General features: G+C 41.8%; 1 protein-coding gene and 1 pseudogene across 12 annotated transcripts in view; one reads left to right on the top strand and one right to left on the bottom strand.

Annotated features, from left to right (window-relative positions):
* Positions 1–21,210, top strand: part of SCHIP1 (schwannomin interacting protein 1) — a 610,058-nt gene that overhangs the window by 509,630 nt on the left and 79,218 nt on the right. The window lies entirely within an intron of this gene.
* LOC118149082 (U2 spliceosomal RNA) lies at positions 9,055–9,173 on the bottom strand (annotated as a pseudogene).

Below are 21,210 nucleotides of genomic sequence, written 5' to 3'. Positions count from 1 at the left end.
ACTTATACTCAGTACACACAAGTACATAACATACTTTTCTCAGGAATTATCAGATATTTTTTCCTAGATCAAATAATGAAGACCATTTAAAGTAGATAAGAGAGAAATCCAGTCTATTCTGCATGGACATTTTGTGGTCATTTTTATGGTAAACAGTTCCATAAGCATGTGCCTCTATTTTGGCATTATATAATTTTACATTACTTCTTAAATACAGGTTTTGAAAAGGAAAATAAAATTAACCTTCTGTTATAGTCGAAACTTCTGTTTTCTAAAAATCAAGATTTTTTTAAAAAGGGAGTTATCTATTCAATCAATAATAATTCTATATTTCTGTGTGCCTTACAATTTTGTAAAATTTTCTTACACACAGTATCCTTATAATCACTTTTTAATTCTATTTATAGCCTTAAAAATATCCCTAGGAGGTAGAAAAAACCCATATTTTAATGAAATAATAAAAACAAAGAGCTTGATGCAGCCCTCAACATCTACTAGCCATACAATGTATTTACCGTTGTTATTGCTGCAATTAATAATGTCACTATTGTTGTTTTATAAGCCTGACTGACAGTGGAAGAAACTAAGTCTTAAGGAAATTAAGACCACTATGGTTATAAAATTGGTAAATTTTAGAGACGAAAACTTACTAAATCACAGATCTATGGACTTAAAATCCATAACCCTTCATTTATACCAATAAAAAACAAAAGAACAAACAAAGAGGGCCTTTTGTTATCATCACACCTTTATGTCCTAGATGCATTGCCCGTATTAGCTTATTTATTTATTTATTTTTATTTTTGGCAGGTACTGTTTGAGGTTTCATTTTATAGATAAAGAAACTGAAAAACAGGTTAAGTCACTTACCAAGGTCACATTGCGAGTAAGTGGCAAAACCAAAAAAAAAAAAAAAAAAAATACTTGTATGTCTGAATGCCAAGGCCCCTGACCTCCTTCTAGAGTACATTGTATCTAATTGATGGTTGCAAGTAACAAGTATTTTATTTGTAAATGATAGCAGGCATTTAAGAGGGTTGTGTCACTTGCAACTAGAGCAAATTTTCTTCATTTCATAAAACAGCCAGCTAAAGTAGAATAAAGTAGCCATCTTTAATAGGTAGGGTTTTCTGTAAAATAAACAAAAGGGTTTTGTGCCTGGTTTAAAAAAAAAAAATCTATTTCTTTCCATGTCTGAGATGTGACCTTTCTGATGTTATTCTGTGGGTAGAATTCATTCTGGAGAATGCGAGTGGGATTTTGGGAATATGATGGGAATGACTGATGAATCCATACTTTATTTATAAGAGGCTTGTCATGTTGAAAACAACACAAGATGAACAGAGAAAACGTAAACAATGAATATAGCAAAGTATCAGTTTGGATTAGGTTTAGTTGTAAGCGATAGACAACCTAAAATGCCAGGATTTCAGAAAGGATAGGATTTTATTTCTCATGCATGTAAAAGAAGTGTGGAGGGCAGGAGTCTAAGGCAGGTTCAAGATGACTGAAGGTTTTTTTCATTTTATTTATTTATTTCAATCCTGCTCATCCTCAATACATGGCTTTCTACCTCATGGTCCGAATTGGCTGCTTAAACAACTGCTATTGTGTTATAATTGACTGTAGGAAGGAGAAAGGGGAGAAGAAGAACACATCTCCTCCTTTACGGACGCTTCCCAGGAGTTACCTGTGACACCTGCTTAAATCCAGTTAGCCAGAATTTAGTCACATCGTTGTGACACCACATACATGCTGCAAGAGAGGCTGGAGAATGTATTCTTTTTTTTTTTTTTTGAGACGGAGTTTCGCTGTTGATACCCAGACTGGAGTGCAATGGCACGATCTTGGCTCACCGCAATCTCCGCCTTCTGGGTTCAAGCAATTCTCCTGCCTCAGCCTCCCGAGTAGCTGGGACTACAGGCACGCACCACCATGCCCAGCTAATTTTTGCATTTTTAGTAGAGACGGGATTTCACCTCCTTGATCAGGATGGTCTCAATTTCTTGACCTCGTGATCCACCCGCCTCGGCCTCCCAAAATGCTGGGATTATAGGCGTGAGCCACTGCGCTCGGCCGAATGTATTCTTATCTAAGCATCCATATGCCGAGCTAAAAGGGGTGTGTGTGTGTGTGTGTGTGTGTGTGTGTGTGTGTGTGTGTGTGTTGCAAAGGGCGGGGGGAGTTCTGTCAATAAGGAAAAAGGAGAAAACATATTGGGGAAAAAACGAATAAAGTCTCCCATAGAAAGAATCAATGAAAACAAGTTAACCATGCAGCATAGAAAGATTACCTCCATTCCAGCCTCTGTCCCAGAATGCCTACCAAGTCCTTTGCCTAGGACAGGAATCCTAGAGCAGATTTGTGGGTGTAAGTTCTAAACTTTTCCTCTGAGCACCTGTTTCCAAGTGAAAGATAAAAATTGTTAGGAGCCCACATCTTTAAAAAGAAAGGCCAGGTGCAGTGGCTCATGCCTGTAATCCCAGCACTTTGGGAGGCCGAGGCGGGTGGATCTCAAGGTCAGGAGTTCAAGACCAGCCCAGCCAATATGGTGAAACCCGTCTCTACTAAAAATACAAAAATTACCTGAGTGTGGTAGCATGCACCTGTAATCCCAGCTATTTGGGAGACTGAGGCAGGAGAATCGCTTGAAACCGGAAGGTGGAGGCTAAAGTGAGCCAAAATCACGCCACTGCACGTCAGCCTGGACGACAGAGGGAGACTCTGTCTCAAAAAAAAAGAAAAAAAGGCAAAGATAACCATAACCTTTAGTTTTTGAGCAGCTCCTTTGTACACTACTTCACTACAAATAAGACCTACCTAAGGAATTAGATCATTAATAAATAAGTCCAAATCTGCAATTACTTCAGAAGCTTATGACTTCCATTAGAAAGTCTGAACTCCCTAACGTAGGTAAAGAGCTGCATGTGGGGCATGAAATTTGAAGATCTTGTACTGCTTTCATCAGCATGCACACAGGGAAGTATATGTATACATTGGGAATATTTAGGGAGCTGGCTACTTTTCTGTTTTCTTCTGTCACAGTGTTCCTTCCTCCAGAGAAGTATTGAAATAATAATCCTAGCAACCATTTTTTAAGTACCAAACCAACTACATGTATATTTCACTTAAACTTCAGAGCAACCTGAATGATAGGCTTTATCAATTCCTATTTTACAGGTGTAGAAGCTCAGAAACAAAGTCACACAACTAGTAAGGGGATGTGCCAAGATTTAAACTTAGATCTGTTGGACTCTCAAATCCACACCCTATATCATGATAGCCTCACACCTTTGAAAAATAGTACAATGACCACTTTGATGTTTTGTTTTTGTATAATGACCTAAGGAAAGTAGAGAGGTAGAGTCAACTTTCCCTGGTCCCTGCAGTGGTAATAGGGCTCCCTTCACCTCTCAATGATTATTTACTGAGTTATAGGTAAAACCCCACAATAAACTGTAGGAAATCCCACTCTTAGAGCTCTGAGGATATAGAGACTGATTTGGGCTGAGCAGATGAGAGAGATTGGTAGCAGAGAGCTGGAACTGGAGGCCTGTTTTCTCTGCCTGTTCATTACTTTCAAAGGTCTGTGGCAGGGAATCTCCTTGTCCTCCCAGTGTAGGGAAATATAATTGTAATCAATACATTTCCAAAAATATATATCTCCACTACTAAGGACATGGCAAGGAAATGGAACAAATTAATAAAAAGGGCTTCTCAGCCAACTGGAAAAGAGGCGGGTTGTGGGTATACAATGTCTCCCTCACCCAGTTTTTCTTCCCCAGTTAAGCATTCTGGGTCCCCTCCCTCTCATTTTTTGCTGCTTGGTGTCTGCATGGTAGAGTAAGCTGGCATAAAGTTAAGTAAGCAGTAGCTTGCAGATCACTTGCTACCACGTTTTGCAAAGCTTGCTGGTAGTTGCTGCTTTTGTCCCCTCAGTGTATACTTGGGATGCCTTTAATCAGATGAAAATCCTGGAAAAGCAAACTAACCTGGCTTCACAGTGATGAGATTGGTTGGCTCCTGCAGCGGGAAGATCTGGTTAGGAAAGGCTTCAGAATGTGTTTGTTTCATTGATCCAATGGGGCATCACCAGTAACCCTGTTATTTTATTTTATTTTTTCCTTTAAACCTCTCTGTTTTTTGCAGTCAGTTTCATTTACAGCTGTCCCAGAACACCTTCCGGTTGCCAAATGATTGTCTGCATTTCCTCTTCAGGGCTTTGAGATTCTTCATCACTATCTAGGGGGAGAGAGAGAGAAAAGAAATGGTCACTCCCCGGAAGTCTCTCAGAAGAGCCAGGAACTATTTTCCCAGTCATTCTCAGCAGATTTCTCCTCAATCTCATTGGCCTTAAGTAGTGTCTTGTGTTTATCCTTGAACCCATGTGTGGAGCCAGGGGATGGGATAACGCACCACAAGCCCCACCACAAGCCCCACCACCTGATCAGCTTCCCCCTAGCACCTGGGCTTTGCAGGATGAATTGAGGGTGCTCAAATAAAAGCTAAGATAGTTACCAAAAGAAGGAGAGTGGGGTTGGAAGAGCAATTACAGTGCCTACGACTCCTCCTGTTGTGAGCATCAGCTCCAACCCACTCCTAGCAGCACCCAAGGAACTGGGCTCTTAGCTGGACTCACAACTCTTGGAAGCTGCTGACCCCTAGTGTCTGAGTAAAGCACTGGCTCTAGAATCCAGAGGCATGGGTTTACCCCTCATAAGAATCACAGGGGCTGTGCACCTTCTCACACTCAAGGAGGTTGTAAGCAAATTAAAACTTCTAGAAGTACTTTAATGAATAAGTGAGTTTAATTGAAAGTCTTCCAGCTAGGTGCAGTGGCTCACACCTGTAATCCCAGTGCTTTGGGAGGCCGAGGCAGGTGGATCACAAGGTCAAGAGATCGAGATCATCCTGGCCAACATGGTGAAACCTTGTCCCTACTAAAAAATACAAAAATTAGCTGGGCATGGTGGCATGTGCCTGCAGTCCCAGCTACTCAGGAGGCTGAGGCAGGAGAATTGCCTGAACCCCGAAGGCGGAGGTTGCAGTGAGCCAATATTGCGCCACTGTACTCCAGCATGGCACCTGGCAACAGAGTGAGACTGTCTTTAAAAAAAAAAGTCTTCCAATGACACTCTAAGACTTAGGCCTCCCTGATCTTGCTGACCAGCAACCTCAGAACACTCTCTGTAGTTCTTTTCGCACCTGTGAATTGTCGTCCACAGTGTTCTTCCTCTCTAGACAGAGGATGTGCTTTTTGAGGGTGGAGTCTGAGTGCAAAACACCCAGCTCCTCAACTTGAGCTCCTGCATGCTTAGTGGACACTTGTATGAGCAAACGAAAGACCCTGCTGTTGTTCAACTCTCCTCTCCCTTCCATAGCCTGTGCTTTCTCTTATAAATATCAGCTCTACCAGCCTAATTGTACTCTTTTTTTTCTCTCTCTCTCTTTGAGGCAGGGGCTGAAGTGCAGTGGAGTGATCTCGGCTCACTGCAACCTCTACCTCCTGGATTCAAGTGATCAAGTGATTCTCCTGCCTCAGCCTTTCGAGCAGCTGGGACTACACATACCTGCCACCACACTTGGCTATTTTTTTTTTTTTTTTTTTGAGATAGAGTCTCACTCTGTCACAGGACTGGAGTGTAGCAGCATGATCTTGGCTCACTGCATTCTCCATCTTCCAGATTCAAGTGATTTTCCTGCCTCAGCCTCCCGAGTAGCTGGGATTACAGGTGTGCACCACCGCACCCAGCTAATTTATATTTGTGGTAGAGATGGAGTTTCACCATGTTGGCCAGGTTGGTGTCAATCTCCTCACCTTGTGATCCACCCGCCTTGGCCTCCCAAAGTGCTGGGATTACAGGCATAAGCCACTGTGCTCAGCCTACTTTTTGTATTTTTAGTAGAGATAGGGTTTCACCATGTTGGACAGGCTGGTCTCGGACTCCTGACCTCAGGTGATCTGCCCACCTTGGCCTCCCAAAGTGCTGGGATTACATGTGTGAACCACCGTGCCCAGCCAATTGTACTCCTAATAAGACAACTAAGCAATCAATTTTATTTTGAAACTGCACATTACACAAATGCGAAAACATTCCAACAACCCAAAACACACATCTCAGCAGCTGCTTTTGTGTTGTGGAACACCCACTCTCTGGTCAGCAGAGAAAGCAGAATTTTTTATTACAAGCATATCAACATTGCTACTGTGTTCCTTGAGCAGTAGGCAATGCTCTGCTAAAAGGAGTTCTTCATTGGTCTGTGCATGTCAGGTAACGAGGCTTTTCCTGTGCTTCATGATTTGGGTGAGGAATAGAGAGGAAAAGCAACAACATGGTAATTATAATATAGAATGCCTCAAGTAAAGGAAGAATAGGTTTTTGTTTTGCTCTTAACTGACTTGTAATTCAAGTGTGAAATGTGGCAGCTCTAAGGATTGGAGAAACTTTGCACAAACTCAGTATTAGAATGTCACTGCCATTAGCTGTGGGGGGCACCAAAGGACAGAGAGGATTTCCCAATCTGGGAGCTGAGGGCGAGTTCTGGGAAACAGCGGCAGCCACAGCTGTAGAAGTCCCGACAGCTGTCTGGTCTTGGCAGGCGAAGCTGCCGCTCACTGGAGAAGCTGTGCTGCTTCCTGGGCAGGGCCCTCCTCTCCCATGGTGCCTGTAAGACCTGCTTTGGAGAGGAGGCATGCGCCATCTTTCTCTTCGCCTTTTCACAGAAAAGTGGGCAGATAAGTATCTTAGCGATCTGGTAGGTCATGGGATAGGGAAAAAATAAATCACTGGGAAAGAGTGACTGGAAAACCACACTGTAACATTGTGTCCTAAAGTATCGTATCAGTTTTGCCAGCCTGCACTTGTCTCTTCATTAAGTAAACTAAATGCTGTGTATGATCAAAATGGTCATGATTACAATTTTGTTATTTTGTAGAGAATAAAGATAGATGCTAAATATTGGGTCTACATTTCAGTTGACAAATTTCACAATTTTGCTTCAGAGTCCTTCTTTGAGAGACATCACATTCTTGCAGAAATATGGATTTTGTTCAGACAGTGATTTTTTGCTTTTTTTTTTTCTTGAGTTGGAGTCTCACTCTTGTTGCCCAGGCTAGAGTGCAATGGTGCAATCTCAGCTCACTGCAACCTCTGCCTCCCAGGTTCAAGTGATTCTCTTGCTTCAGTCTCCCGAGGAGCTGGGATTACAGCCATGTGCCACCATGCCTGGCTGATTTTGTAGTTTTAGTAGAGACAGGGTTTCTACATGTTGGTCAGGCTGGTCTCGAAGTCCTGACCTCTGGTGATCCACTCGCCTGGGCCTCCCAAAATGCTGGGATTACAGGTGTGAGCCATCATGCCCGGCCCTGTTCCATCAGTGTTTACAGAGACTTTTAAAAGCTACTGAAGTTGCAAACCACTTAAGAATTGTAAGTCTATCACAGTCCACCCATTTGAACAGTCCCCTGTTTTAACCTGTGTTTGTGCTTCAGGGAGAAAGTGATGAAAGAGGCTCCACACTGGCTTAGTCACACTGATGTATGAATGAACAGTCAAGTAATGGATGACCTGGGGTTTGTGCCAGCTGACCCGCCTGCACACCTGCTTTCACAAGCACTTGACAAAGCACCTACCTTTCTTAATGTGCCAAGTACATAATCTCTCTGATTCTGTAAAAAGATTAGCTATTAGGAAGATTACAAAACTTTGGATACAAAAATAAGAGTATTTCTAGAATTTTGTTCTCCATGTGTTAATTTTATTTTCAGTGGGTTGTTTGTTTTGCTTTGCCCCACATCATAATGTGTGTGTGTGTGTGTGTGTGTGTGTGTGTGTGTATGTGTGTATTGAATAGATGATCTCTAAATAGGAATTCTCTTGGGAAAAAGTCTCAGCATAGGAAATGTGTAGAAAATATAGCTGGACAGCTGTTTAACTTTGGCAAGAAAAATACAGGACTTGTTCTTTGCTGATGCATGAGGCAGGGCTGTGTCACTGCAGTGTGAGTTATGAAGGAAACAAATGTACAGGCAGATGTTTTACACATGCTGTCTTATCCTTCTCTTTCTCCTTCTCCTTCTCCTCATCCTCCTCTTCCCCCCATCCTCCTCCTCCTCCTCCTTCTTTTCTTTTCTTCTTTCTTCTTTTTTTGACAGAGTCTTGCTCTGTCACCCAGGTTGTGGAGTGCAGTGGCACAATCTCAGCTCACTGCAACCTCCACCTCCTGTGTTCAAGCGATTTTCCTGCCTCAGCCTCCTGAATAGCTGGGATTACAGACGTGCATCACCACGCCCGGCTAATTTTTGTATTTTTAGTAGAGACAGGGTTGCACTATATTGGCCAGGATGGTCTTGAGCTCCCAACCTCAGATGATCCACCTGCCTCAGCCTCCCAAAGTGCTGGGATTACAAGCGTGAGCCACCATGCCTGGCCACATGGCTGTATTCTTAACTCCTCCCAATAACCTGGTAAGGCAGGTATTATTGCTGTTGTACAGAAGAGGAAATTGAGGCTTAGCTAAGTTATGGAGTGTGCCCAAAGCATAAGTAAACAGTGTGGTCAATTTTTTAATCCAGATGTTTCTAACTCAAAAGCTGTTTTTCCTACCATACCAAATGGCTCAGCTCTCAAGTTTTTATCTTAGAAATAAAAATACAATCAACAAGGAACATTTCTTCAGCTTAGTGTTTCTCAACAGAGTAAGAGATAGCTTCTCTGGAGCCCTTATGCTTTCACTAAGAATTTAATTGTTTTGTTTTTATTTTGATAAGAACCCATTAATATTAAGTATATTCTGGTTTATCACCTTATAAGCAAGGACTGCTCTGTGATATAAGTCATGCTGTTTCTATCTGCATTTACACTGACACCAAGACGTATTTCTCAACCCCAAAGATTTCAAGCTACTTTACCCAATATCCATTCTTCCCTTCTACCTTACTAACAGAAACCTCATTTGACTGGAAGCAGCAATACTCCTAGGCTTCTCAAACTCCCTTGCAGTTACAAATATTCATGTGTCAAGGTTTTAGCTTATGATATCTGAGCTACTGGATGAGGCTTCCCAGAAAGATCCTTAAAAGATCCTGACTCTTGAGATAGAGGACATATCAGGTATTAAACTGATAAGAGCAGGTGCTATATTTGATCTCAGACAAAAGGTCAAGAAGCAATGGTCAGTGTCTTTCTCACTCTCCACTCTTTCTCCTCATGTAGCCAGGAAGGAAGTTGAGATATGACCATGAGGGCAAGACCATATCTTAGCAGTGGTAGAGGCAAAGATGGAAGGAGTCTCGGTCTCAAACGACAACAAAAATTCCTCATTATACCAGCCCAGGATGTGGCTATCTGCAGACACTTCATTATGTAGAAAAAAAATAAGCTAATTTTTAAAACTGCTTTATTAAGATATAATTTATGGCCAGGTGCAGTGGCTCATGCCTCTAATTCTGGCACTTTGGGAGGCTGAGGCGGGTGGATCATTTGAGCCCAGGAGTTCAAGACCAGCCTGGCCAACATGGCAAAACCCTGTCTCTACAAAAGAATACAAAAATTAGCTGGGGTGTAGTGGCATGCATCTGTAGTCCCAGCTATTTGGGAGGCTGAAGCAGGAGGATCGTTTGAGCCCAGGAGGCGTAGGTTGCAGTCAGCCGAAGTCGCACCACTGCACTCCAGCCTGCGTGACAGAATGAAACCCTGTCACAAAAAAAAAAAGATGCAATTTACATACTATAAAATTCACCTGTTATAAATGTACAGTGATTTTTAGTAAGCATAGTTTTTTGTTTTGTTTTGTTTTGTTTTGGAAACAGAGTCTCGCTCTGTTGCCAGGCTAGAGTGCAGTGGCACGATCTCAGCTCACTGCAACTTCTGCCTCCCAGGTTCAAGCAATTCTCCTGCCTCAGCCTCCTGAGTAGCTGAGACTACAGGCAGGTGCCACGATGCCCAGCTAATTTTTGTACTTTTAGTAGAGACAAGGTTTTACCATGTTGGCCAGGATGGTCTCAATCTCCTGACCTCATGGTCCCAATGTCCTGGAATTACAGGCCTGAGCCACCACGCCCAGCCTGAACATTTCATGTAAATGGCATTATAGAAAATGCAATCTTTTACATCTGGCTTCTTTCACTTAACACATTGTTTTTATAGTTTTCCATGCTGTAGTGCATATCAGTAGTTCCTTCTTGTTGCTGAATAATATTCTGTTGTGTGGCTGTATTATATTCAGGTTGTCTGTTTACCAGTTGATGGACATGTGGATTGTTTTCAATTTTTAGACGTTATGAATAATGTTGCAATGAATACATATGCATCTTGGTATAGATGTATGTTTTCTTATTCTTGGGTAGATTCTCAAGAGAGGAATTCTGAGATCATATGATAAATTTATGTTTCATTTTATAAGAAACTGCTAAACTGTTTTCCAAAGTAAGCACATTATCGCATACTCCCACTGGCAATGCATGAGGTTTACAGTTGTTTCATATTCTTATCAAAAATTGTTTTGTCTTTTTATTATATCCATTCTGCCGGGCATAAAGTATAATAGCATCTCATGTAGTTTTAATTTTCATTTCCCCTATGACTAATGATGTTGAGCATCTTTTCAAATGCTTATTAGCCATTTATGTTTCTTTGGTGAAATGTCTATTCAACTGTTGCCCATTTTTAATTGGCTTGTCTTATTATTAACTTACAAGTGATTTTTATATATTCTGGATACAAATCCTTTACCAGATATAGTATTTGTCTATATTTTCTCCTAGACTGTGGCTTGCTTTTTATTTTCTTACTGATGGTTCTTGCAGCACAAAAGTTTTTAATTTTGATGAAGTCAATTTTTTAAATTTTTCCTTTCATGGATTATGCTTTTGGTGTTGTGTTTAAGAATGCTTTGTCTAACATAAGGTTACAAAGACCTTCTATTTTCTCCTACAAGTTTTATAGGTTTAGCTTTTACACTTGGCATATGATTCATTTGAGTTCATTTTTGTGTATAGTGTGAGGTATCTACATTCATCTTTCTGCATGCAGATATCCAGTTCTCCCAGCACCATCTGTTGAAAAGACTGTCCTTTCTTCATTGAATTACCTTGGCACCTTTGTCAAAAATCAATGGACTATAAATGTAAAGTTTTATTTCTAGACTCTCAATTCTGTTCCATTGATCTATATGTCTACCCTTATGCCAGTACCACACAGTCTTCATTAATGTAGCTTTATAGTAAGTCTTAAAATTGGGAAGTCCTAGCTTTCCAACTTTGTTCTTTTTTAAGATTGTTTTGGCTTTTATAGGTCCTTTGCATTTCCATATACATTTTAGGATCAGCTTGTCAATTCCTGCCCAAAAGTCTGCTGGGATTTCTGTAGGAATTATGTTAACTCTATAGATCACGTTGAGGGGCATTGCTATTTTAATAATACTGAGTCTTCCAATACCCTTATTTAGATCTTCTTTAATTTCTCTTAGCAATGTTTTGTAGGGGTTTTTTTTTCCTCTCTTTTTTTTTCTTTTGGCAGAGTCTCACTCTGTCGCCCAGGCTGCACTGCATTTGTGCGATCTCAGCTCACTGCAACCTCTGCCTCCCAGGCTCAAGTGATTTTCAGGCCTCAGCCTCCTAAGTAGGTAGGATTACAGGCATGTGCTACCACGCCTGGCTAATTTTTGTATTTTCAGTAGAGACAGGGTTTCACCATGTCGGCCAGGCTGGTCTTGAACTACTGGCCTCAAGTGATCCACCCACCCACTGGCCTCAAGTTATCCACTCCCCCAAAGTGCTGAGATTACAGGTGTGAGCCACCACGCCTAGCCTGTAGTTTGCAGTGTATAAGTCTTGCACTTCTTTTGTTCCCTCATTTTTCGAGTCACCGTTATATGGAATTTCTGATACATACTGCCAAACTGAAATCACGATCCCATTCTGATCACCAAATAAAATGGAAAATTTAAAGAAGTGGAGGTGTACTGAATACACATAAATGATATTTCTATATGAAAGCCAAATGGTGCATTGTGTAAATAAACAGTTTCACAGTGGAAACAATGGAGAAAACTAAATGATTACGTGGCATGCATATCCAGTCCAAATGAACCTCGTCCGTACACTCAGTACCATATGTATATAAGCCAAAACAATGTCATCTGGCACAATAATCAGTATTGTTAATTGAAATTAATTGTATTTTATTTTTGTTTATATTTTGGAAATTCTTTTGGATTTTTATAAGTGTTATTAGCAAAAGAAATTCACACCTAGTTTTACATGTATTGGCTCAAAATTGCTTTCCTTTAATAGGTGTTGTCTGAGTTCATCTTCTGTTGCCGTAACAGAATACCTGAGAAACTGGGTCATTTGTAAGGAAAAGAGGTTTGTCTGGCTCACAGTTCTGGAGGCTGGAAAGCCCAAGAAGCGTGGCACTGGCATCTGCTGGCTTCTGGTGAGGGCCTTGTGCTGTATCATGACACGGCAGAGAAAGGCCAAGAACCAAAAGGGAAAGCAGGAGTATACAAAAAAGGACAAAACATGAGAGGCAGCTTTGCTTTATAACAGCCTGCTCTCTCAGTAACTAAGAGATGGCATTAACCCCTTTCTGAGGGTGGATTCCTCAACCAAATGCCTCCTAAAGGTTCCACCACCTCTCAACACCATTACATTGGGGACCAAGCTTCAACATGAGTTTTGGAGGGAGCCAACTCATATTCAAACCACAGCAGCAATATATTTTGTACTCCCTATTGTGAAACACTAGCCCTAGTTTTTTTACTTTACAAAGCATTTTCGATTCACCATCTTATTGTTCTCACAGTAACATTGGAGCTTGGGTAAAATAGAACTTTTTTAAAATTCCCATATTATAAATGATTCACAGAAATTAAGTGATGTGTGTAATTGTATTCATCCATAAATGGCAGTTCCGTGATTGCTGAGTGCAATGACTCACACCTGTAATCCCAGCACTTTGGAAGGATCTCTTGAGCCCAGGAGGCACGAGGATCTCCTGAGCTCAGGAGATTTAGCCCAGCCTGGGCAACCTGGCGAGACCCCATCTCTACAAAAGGTTTAAAACTTAGGCCAGGCACAGTGGTTCACACCTGTAATTCCAGCATTTTGGAAGGCCGAGGTGGGTGGATCACGAGGTCAGGAGATTGAGACCATGCTGGCCAACATGGTAAAACCTCACCTCTACTTTAAAAAAAAAAAAACAACACTAAAATTAGCTGGGTGTGGTGGCATATGCCTGTAATCCCATCTACTCAGGAGGCTGAGGCAGAAGAATCCCTTGAACCAGGGAGTCGGAGGTTACAGTGAGCCAAGATCGCACCACTGCACTCCAGTCTGCTGAGACTGAGACTCCATCTCAAAAAAAAAAATTAGCCAGGTGTGGTGTGTGCCTGTGGTCCCAGCTATTCAGAAGGCTGAGGTGGGAGGATCACTTGAGCCTAGGAGTTTGAGGCTGCAGTGAGCTGCAATCACCTCACTGTACTCCAGCCTGGGCAACAGAGTGAGACCCTGTCGAAAGAGAGAGAGAGAGAGAGAGAGAGAGAGAGAGAGAGAGAGAGAGAGAGAGAGAGAGAGAGAGAGAGAGAGAGAGAGAGAGAGAGAGAGGGAGGGAGGGAGGGAGGGAGGGAGGGAGGGAGGGAGGGAGGGAGGGAGGGAGGGAGGGAGGGAGGGAGGGAGGGAGGGAGGGAGGGAAGGGAGGGAGGGAGGGAGGGAGGGAGGGAGGGAGGGAGAAAGAAAGAATTAAGAGTTCAAGTTCCAAATCCCTTACTCTTTCCTTTACATCCATATTGATTATTGATCACTTCCTTAAACCCTGCTAGGATGCAAGAGAAATATAAAACTTTTGGAAAGCTTTATAGGTACCAAGATAAAACTGATATGAAACATAGTTAAGCTAGGGTCAGTATAATGGAGACCGCAGTCCAGACTCTAGGTTCTAGCAGCATCTATAGAAAGCAGACAAATATTTAGACCTGAGTAGTTGAGTGGGAAGCATGCCCTGAGCAATGCAGAAGATGCTGTGAGGCAGCCGAGATCTGCAGCACTCCCTCTACCTGCTTCCGGGAGGGAAGGACTTGCTTCAGCTGCTGGTAGTGTTGGCAGCTGACAGTGCTCAGCTGAGACCCTCCTTGGCCTTGCCTGTGGCTGAGGAGAACTAGGATGCCCAAGGTAGAAGCAGGAGCAACTCCTATCCAAAGACAGGTTAATGCAGGGACATGAAGGTCTGGCCCTTTCACCCGGCTTGGATCCAGTCTGAAAGCCTAGCCCGGTTGCAGAGCATCCTCCCGGATCAGCAAGGCCTTTGTTTGCAACTTCATCAGAATTCAGCCTCTCCCTCTGCCCTGTCTTACTGCCTGTGTTCCTGCACAGGTGTTGCCCCAGAGCACCCTGAGTAAACTTCCTGCCTGTGAATCTCTACCTGAGAGTCAGCTTCCTGCACCCAGTGATCTATAAGGTTTCTAGGCAACAGGAAATGCCTCAAAGGCCAGAATTCCTCTCATGGGTGTAGCAGAGAGTAAACAGAGTAGTGTTTTATAGTGGCTACAAAAGAAAGGAACAATGGTGGAGGACTCTGAAAAACAGAATGAGCTGTCAGCCCTGATGGGGACCCCCCAGAAAGCTATAGCTGGCCCATGTGACACACATTTTGCTCAGTAGGGATACTGCCGGGAACCCGATGTTCCCTTTGTAAAGTGGGTATGTAGCCCAGGTATCAGCTCTGATCTTCGCTACTTACTGCCCTCTTCAGCTGCAGTCCTATGAATTGGGCCCTGAAGCTGGAACTGGGAGATTTGATTTTGGGTCTCCCTTGCCAGTGTTGTGGCTTTGTGATTCTAGAACTTGTATTTCTCATTTGAAAAATGGGTGTGCTTTGAGGATTGAAAAGATCCTAATTTCAGGGGCTCTTCAAGAGTGTCATGTGACAGGAGGATTTCATGGCCAAATAAGTCTGGGTGGCAGTAGGCCAAACTAAATTAAATTGATTTCTGAGGATTTCTCAGTCTTTTATATGTTGCTCTTCCTTCTGAGTTCCTTAAGGAGGGGGTGTAATCTGAATCGCCTCAATCCATCAGAAAGACTTCTTGCTATCAGCACCCTCCATGGAGTGTTAATGCCTGGATCTTGTTGGAGTCATACTGAGAAGCCTTGTCCCATCCCATAATGGGCAGTTAATAAATGTCAAATTAGACTCTACTGATTACCATGGTCTGCACTGCCTTAACCTTAAACTAAGTTAGGAGTCTCGGAAATATGCAGAGCTCCCAATGATGCTGGCACTCACAATTGATGTGGTTTTGGTTATTGACATTTGGTGAGGCATAATTTACTTCAAGGATACCTCCAAATCTGTGTTCAAGACATGTATGTTTTAAAGAATGTTATTCTCTCAAGCTTTTAGACCAGGAGAAACATGGCTTTCCACGGCGTACACTCTCCATTGGAATAGTAGTAGCCATCATGTGTTGAAACTTACAGTTGTGGGGATGAAACATGTTGTAAGCATGCAGAAGGTGCGTCTGGGCTGTGTGAACAGGAGTGCTGTGATGTATTAGTCATGTCATCCATTAACAACAGCATTTTCCACCTTCATTTTAGACCACAGTTACGTTTACTGTATATACTCCTTTACCTTTTGAAGACAGTAGGAGAATAAATTATTTAAGCCCTCTCAAGTGCAGTGTGTTCAAAAGTAACTCATAATCATCTCCTCTAATCCTTCTCTGCCAGTTCTGTCCACCTCAGATGAAGGTGGTGGCCTCCAGGAACACACCCATGATTCCTCTCTGGTCTTCATTTTCTATAACGCATTAGCCACCACGTTGTGCCAATTTTACCTTCCAAATATGTCTCAAATTATTCTTCTTTCCATCCCAGATACCACCCGCATTCTGCAAATGCTATTAACTCTCACCTCAACCTCCATATAGTCTCTGCCTCTGGTCCTTTTTATTTATTTGTTTGTTTATTTATTTAAGATGGTGTCTCGCTCTGCTGCCTAGGCTAGAGTGCATTGGTGCCATCTCAGCTCACTGCAATCTCTGCCTCCCAGGTTCAAGGGATTCTCCTTTTTTAGCCTCCCGAGTAGCTGGGATTACAGGTGCATGCCACCATGCCTGGCTAATTTTTGTATTTTTAGTAGAGACAGAGTTTCACCATGTCAGCCAGGCTTCTCTTGAACTTCTGACCTCAAGCGATCGTCCTGCCTCAGCTTCTCAAAGTGCTGGGATTACAGATATTAGCCACCTTGCCCATCCTGCCTCTGGTCTTTAAAAAATTTTTTTCTTTGTTCATTTTTGAGATGGTGTCTTGCTCTGTCACCCGAGCTCAAGTGCAGTGGTGCAATCATGACTCACTGCAGCCTCAAACTCCTGGACTCAAGGGATCTGCTTGCTTTAGCTTCCAGAGTAGCTAAGACTACAGGCAAACACCATAGCACCTGACTTTTTAAAAATTAACTTTTGTACCCCAAGGCACATAATCATTCAGATTCACCAGGGTTGAAATGAAGGAGAAAATGCTAAGGGCAGCCAGAGAGAAAGGTCGGGTCACCCACAAAGGGAAGCCCATCAGACTCACAGCAGATCTCTCGGCAGAAACCCTACAAGTCAGAAGAGAGTGGGGGCCAATATTCAACATCCTTAAAGAAAAGAACTTTCCACCCAGAATTTCATATCCAGCCAAACTGAGCTTCATAAGTGAAGGAAAAATAAAATCCTTTGCAAACAAGCAAGTACTCAGAGATTTTGTCACCACCAGGCCTGCTTTACAAGAGCTCCTGAAAGAGGCACTACACATAGAAAGGAACAACCAGTACCAGCCATTCCAAAAACATACCAAATGCTAAAGAGCATCAATAAAATGAAGAAATCTTTATCAACTAACGGGTAAAACAGCCAGCTAGCATCAAAATGGCAGTATCAAATTCACATATAACAATATTAACCCTAAATGTAAATGGGCTAAATGTACCAATCAAAAGACACAGCCTGGCAAATTGGATAAAAAGCCAAAACCCATCGGTGTGCTGTATCCAGGAAACCCATCTCACATGCAAGGATACACAAAGGATCAAAATAAAGGGATGGAGGAAAATTTACCAAGCAAATGGAGAGCAAAAAAAAGCAGGATTTGCAATTCTCATCTCTGATAAAATAGACTTTAAAGCAACAAAGATCAAAAGAGACACAGAAGGTCATTACATAATGGTAAAAGGATCGATACAACAAGAAGAGCTAACGATCCTAAACATATATGGACCCAATACAGGAGCACCCAGATATATAAGGCAAGTTCTTAACGACTTACAAAGAGACTTAGACTCCCACACAATAATAGTGGGAGACTTTAACACTCCACTGTCAATATTAGACAGATCAACCAGACAGAAAATTAACAAGGATATCCAGGGCTTGAACTCAGACCTGGAACAAGCAAACCTGATAGACATTTACAGAACTCTCCACCCCAAATCCACAGAATAGACATTCTTCTCAGCACCACATCACACCCACTCTAAAATTGACCACATAATTGGAAGTAAAGCACTCCTCAGCAAATGCAAAACAACTGAAATCATAACAAACAGTCTCTCAGACCATAGTGCAATGAAGTTAGAACTCAGAATTCAGAAACCAACTCAGAACCGCACAGCTTCATGGAAACTGAACAACTGGCTCTTGAATGTTGACTGGATAAACAATGAAATGAAGGCAGAAATAAAGAAGTTTTTCAAAACTAACGAGAACGAAGACACAACATACCAGAATCTCTGGGACACATTTAAAGCAGTCTCTAGAGGAAAATATATAGCAATAAATGCCCACATGAGAAGAGTGGAGAGATCCAAAATTGACACCCTATTGTCAAAATTGAAAGAGCTAGAGGAGCAAGATCAAAAAAACTCAAAACCTAGCAGAAGACAAGAAATAACTAAGATCAGAGCAGAACTGAAGGAGATAGAGACATGAAAAACCCTTCAAAAAATCAATACATCCAAGAGCTGGTTTTTTGAAAAGATGAACAAAATAGACCACTAGCCAGACTGATAAAAAAGAAAAAGAGAATAACCAAATAGATGCAATAAGAAACAATAAAGGGGAAATCACCACAGATTCCACAGAAATTCAAACCATCATCAGAGAATATTATAAACAACTCTATGCACATAAACTAGTAAACCTGGAAGAAATGGATAAATTCCTGGACATTTGTGTCCTCCCAAGCCTAAACGAGGAGGAAGCCGAAACTATGAACAGACCAATAACAAGGTCTGAAGTTGAGGCAGCAATTAAGAGCCTACCACACAAAAAAAGCCCAGGTCCAGATGGGTTCACAGCCAAATTCTACCAGACACACAAAGAGGAGCTGGTACCATTCCTTCTGAAACTATTCCAAATAATCCAAAAAGAGGGAGTTCTTCCCAAATCATTTTATGAGACCAACATCATCCTGATACCAAAACCCGGCAGAGACTCAACAAGAAAAGAAAACTTCAGGCCAATATCCATGATGAACATAGACGCAAAAATCTTCAATAAAATACTGGCAAGCCGATTGCAACAGCACATCAAAAAGCTTATCCATTATGATCAAGTAGGATTCATCCCGGGGATGCAAGGCTGGTTCAACATACACAAGTCTATCAATGTAATTCACCACATAAACAGAACCAAAAACAAGAAACATATGATTATCTCAATTGACGCAGAGAAGGCCGTTGACAAAATTCAACAGCCCTTTATGCTAAAAACCCTCAATATACTCGGTATCAACGGAATGTATCTCAAAATAATAAAAGCTATTTATGACAAATCAACAGCCAATATCATACTGAATGGGCAAAAACTGGAAGCATTCCCTTTGAAATCTGGCACTAGACAAGGATGCCCTCTTTCACCACTCCTATTTAATATAGTACTGGAAGTTCTAGCCAGAGCAATCAGGCAAGAAAAATAAAGGGTATTCAAATAGGAAAGGAGGAAGCCAAATTGTCTCTATTTGCAGACGACATGATAGTATATCTAGGAGACCCCATTATCTCAGCCCAAAAACTCCTGAAACTGATAAGCAACTTCAGCAAAGTCTTAGGATATAAAATCAATGTGCAAAAATCACAAGCATTCCTATACACCAATAACAGACTTAAAGAGAGCCAAATCAAGAATGAACTGCCATTCACAATTGCTACAAAGAGAATAACATACCTAGGAATACAACTTACAAGGAAGGTAAGGGACCTCTTCAAGGAAAACTACAAACCACTGCTCAACGAAATAAGAGAGGACACAAACAGATGGAGAAACATTCCGTGTTCATGGTTAGGAAGAATCAATATCGTGCAAATGGCCGTACTGCCCAAAGTAATTTACAGACTCAGTGCTAGCCCCATCAAGCTACCATTGACTTTCTTCACAGAAAGGCTACATTAATCAAAACAGCATGGTACTGGTACCAAAACAGAGATATAGACCAATGGAACAGAACAGAGGCATCAGAGGCAATACAACATATCTACAACCATACAATCTTGGATAAACCTGACAAAAACAAGCAATGGGGAAAGGATTCCCTGTTTAATAAATGGGGTGTTGGGAAAACTGGCTAGCCATTTGCAGAAAGCAGAAACTGGACCCCTTCCTGACACCTTACACTAAAATTAACTCCAGATGGATTAAAGACTTAAACATAAGACCTGGCACCATAAAAACCCTAGAAGAAAATCTAGGCAAAACCATTCAGGACATAGGAGTAGGCAAAGACTTCATGACCAAAACACCAAAAGCATTGGCAACAAAAGCCAAAACAGACAAATGGGACCTAATGAAACTCCACAGCTTCTGCACAGCAAAAGAAACAGTCACTAGAGTGAATCGGCTACCAACAGAATGGGAAAAAATTTTTGCAGTTTACCCATCTGACAAAGGGCTGATATCCAGAATTTACAAAGAACTCAAACAGATTTACAGGAAAAAAACAAACAAGCCCATTCAAAAATGGGCAAAGGATATGAACAGACACTTTACAAAAGAAGACATACATGAGGCCAACAAACATATGAAAAAATGCTCATCATCACGTGTCATTAGAGAAATGCAAATCAAAACCACATTGAGATACCATCTCATTCCGGTTAGAATGGCGATCATTAAAAAATCTGGAGACAACAGATGCTGGAGAGGATGTGGAGAAATAGGAACACTTTTACACTGTTGGTGGGAATGTAAATTAGTTCAACCATTGTGGAAGACAGTGTGGCAATTCCTCAAGGACCTAGAAATAGAAATTCCATTTGACCCAGCAATCCCATTACTGGGTATATATCCAAAGGACTATAAATCATTCTACTATAAGGACACATGCACACGAATGTTCATTGCAGAACTGTTTACAATAGCAAAGACCTGGAACCAACCCAAATGCCCATTGATGATAGACTGCACTGGGAAAATGTGGCACATATACACCATGGAATATTATGCAGCAATAAAAAATGATGAGTTCGTGTCTTTTGTAGGGACATGGATGAATCTGAAGAACATCATTCTCAGCAAACTGACACAAGAACAAAAATTGAAATACCGCATATTCTCACTCATAGGCGGGTGATGAACAATGAGAACACATGGACACAGGGAAGGGAGCACTACACACTGGGGTCTATTGAGGGGAATAGGGGAGGGACAGCGTTGGGCGGGGAGCTGGGGAGGGATAGCATGGGGAGAAATGCCAGATGTGGGTGAAGGGGAGGAAGGCAGCAAAGCACACTGCCACGTGTGTACCTATGCAACTATCTTGCATGTTCTGCACATGTACCCCAAAACCTAAAATGCAATTTAAAAAATCATGCCTGCGTTTATCTCAAGCACTTAATAAATATGTATGGATTAAATGAAGGAATTAAATACCTATGATGAATAAAGCTAAGCTAATAGCAACCCATCAACATCAGAAATATAACCAATACTTAGGCAAAGAATTTTCTTTGCAGACTAAGAATGGTTGCCTTGTATGGCTGGTGAAGTCTGAAGAAAAGCCAGCAATGGGTCAGGGTGTTGAGTGGGGTGTGGCGGGGGTTGGGAGGGAGGTGCATTGTCAATGAGAGTAGCACTGAGCAGATTCTAATGACCTCGGTGTGGTATAAAGCAACATGGACCCTGGATTGTATGTGGTTTCCATTGAAAAAGAACCACTTTGAGTGCCAAGCTGGG

Source organism: Callithrix jacchus, chromosome 17, assembly GCF_049354715.1.
Source record: "Callithrix jacchus isolate 240 chromosome 17, calJac240_pri, whole genome shotgun sequence".
NCBI lineage: Eukaryota > Metazoa > Chordata > Mammalia > Primates > Cebidae > Callithrix > Callithrix jacchus.
This window is presented reverse-complemented; position numbering and strand designations above follow the sequence as displayed.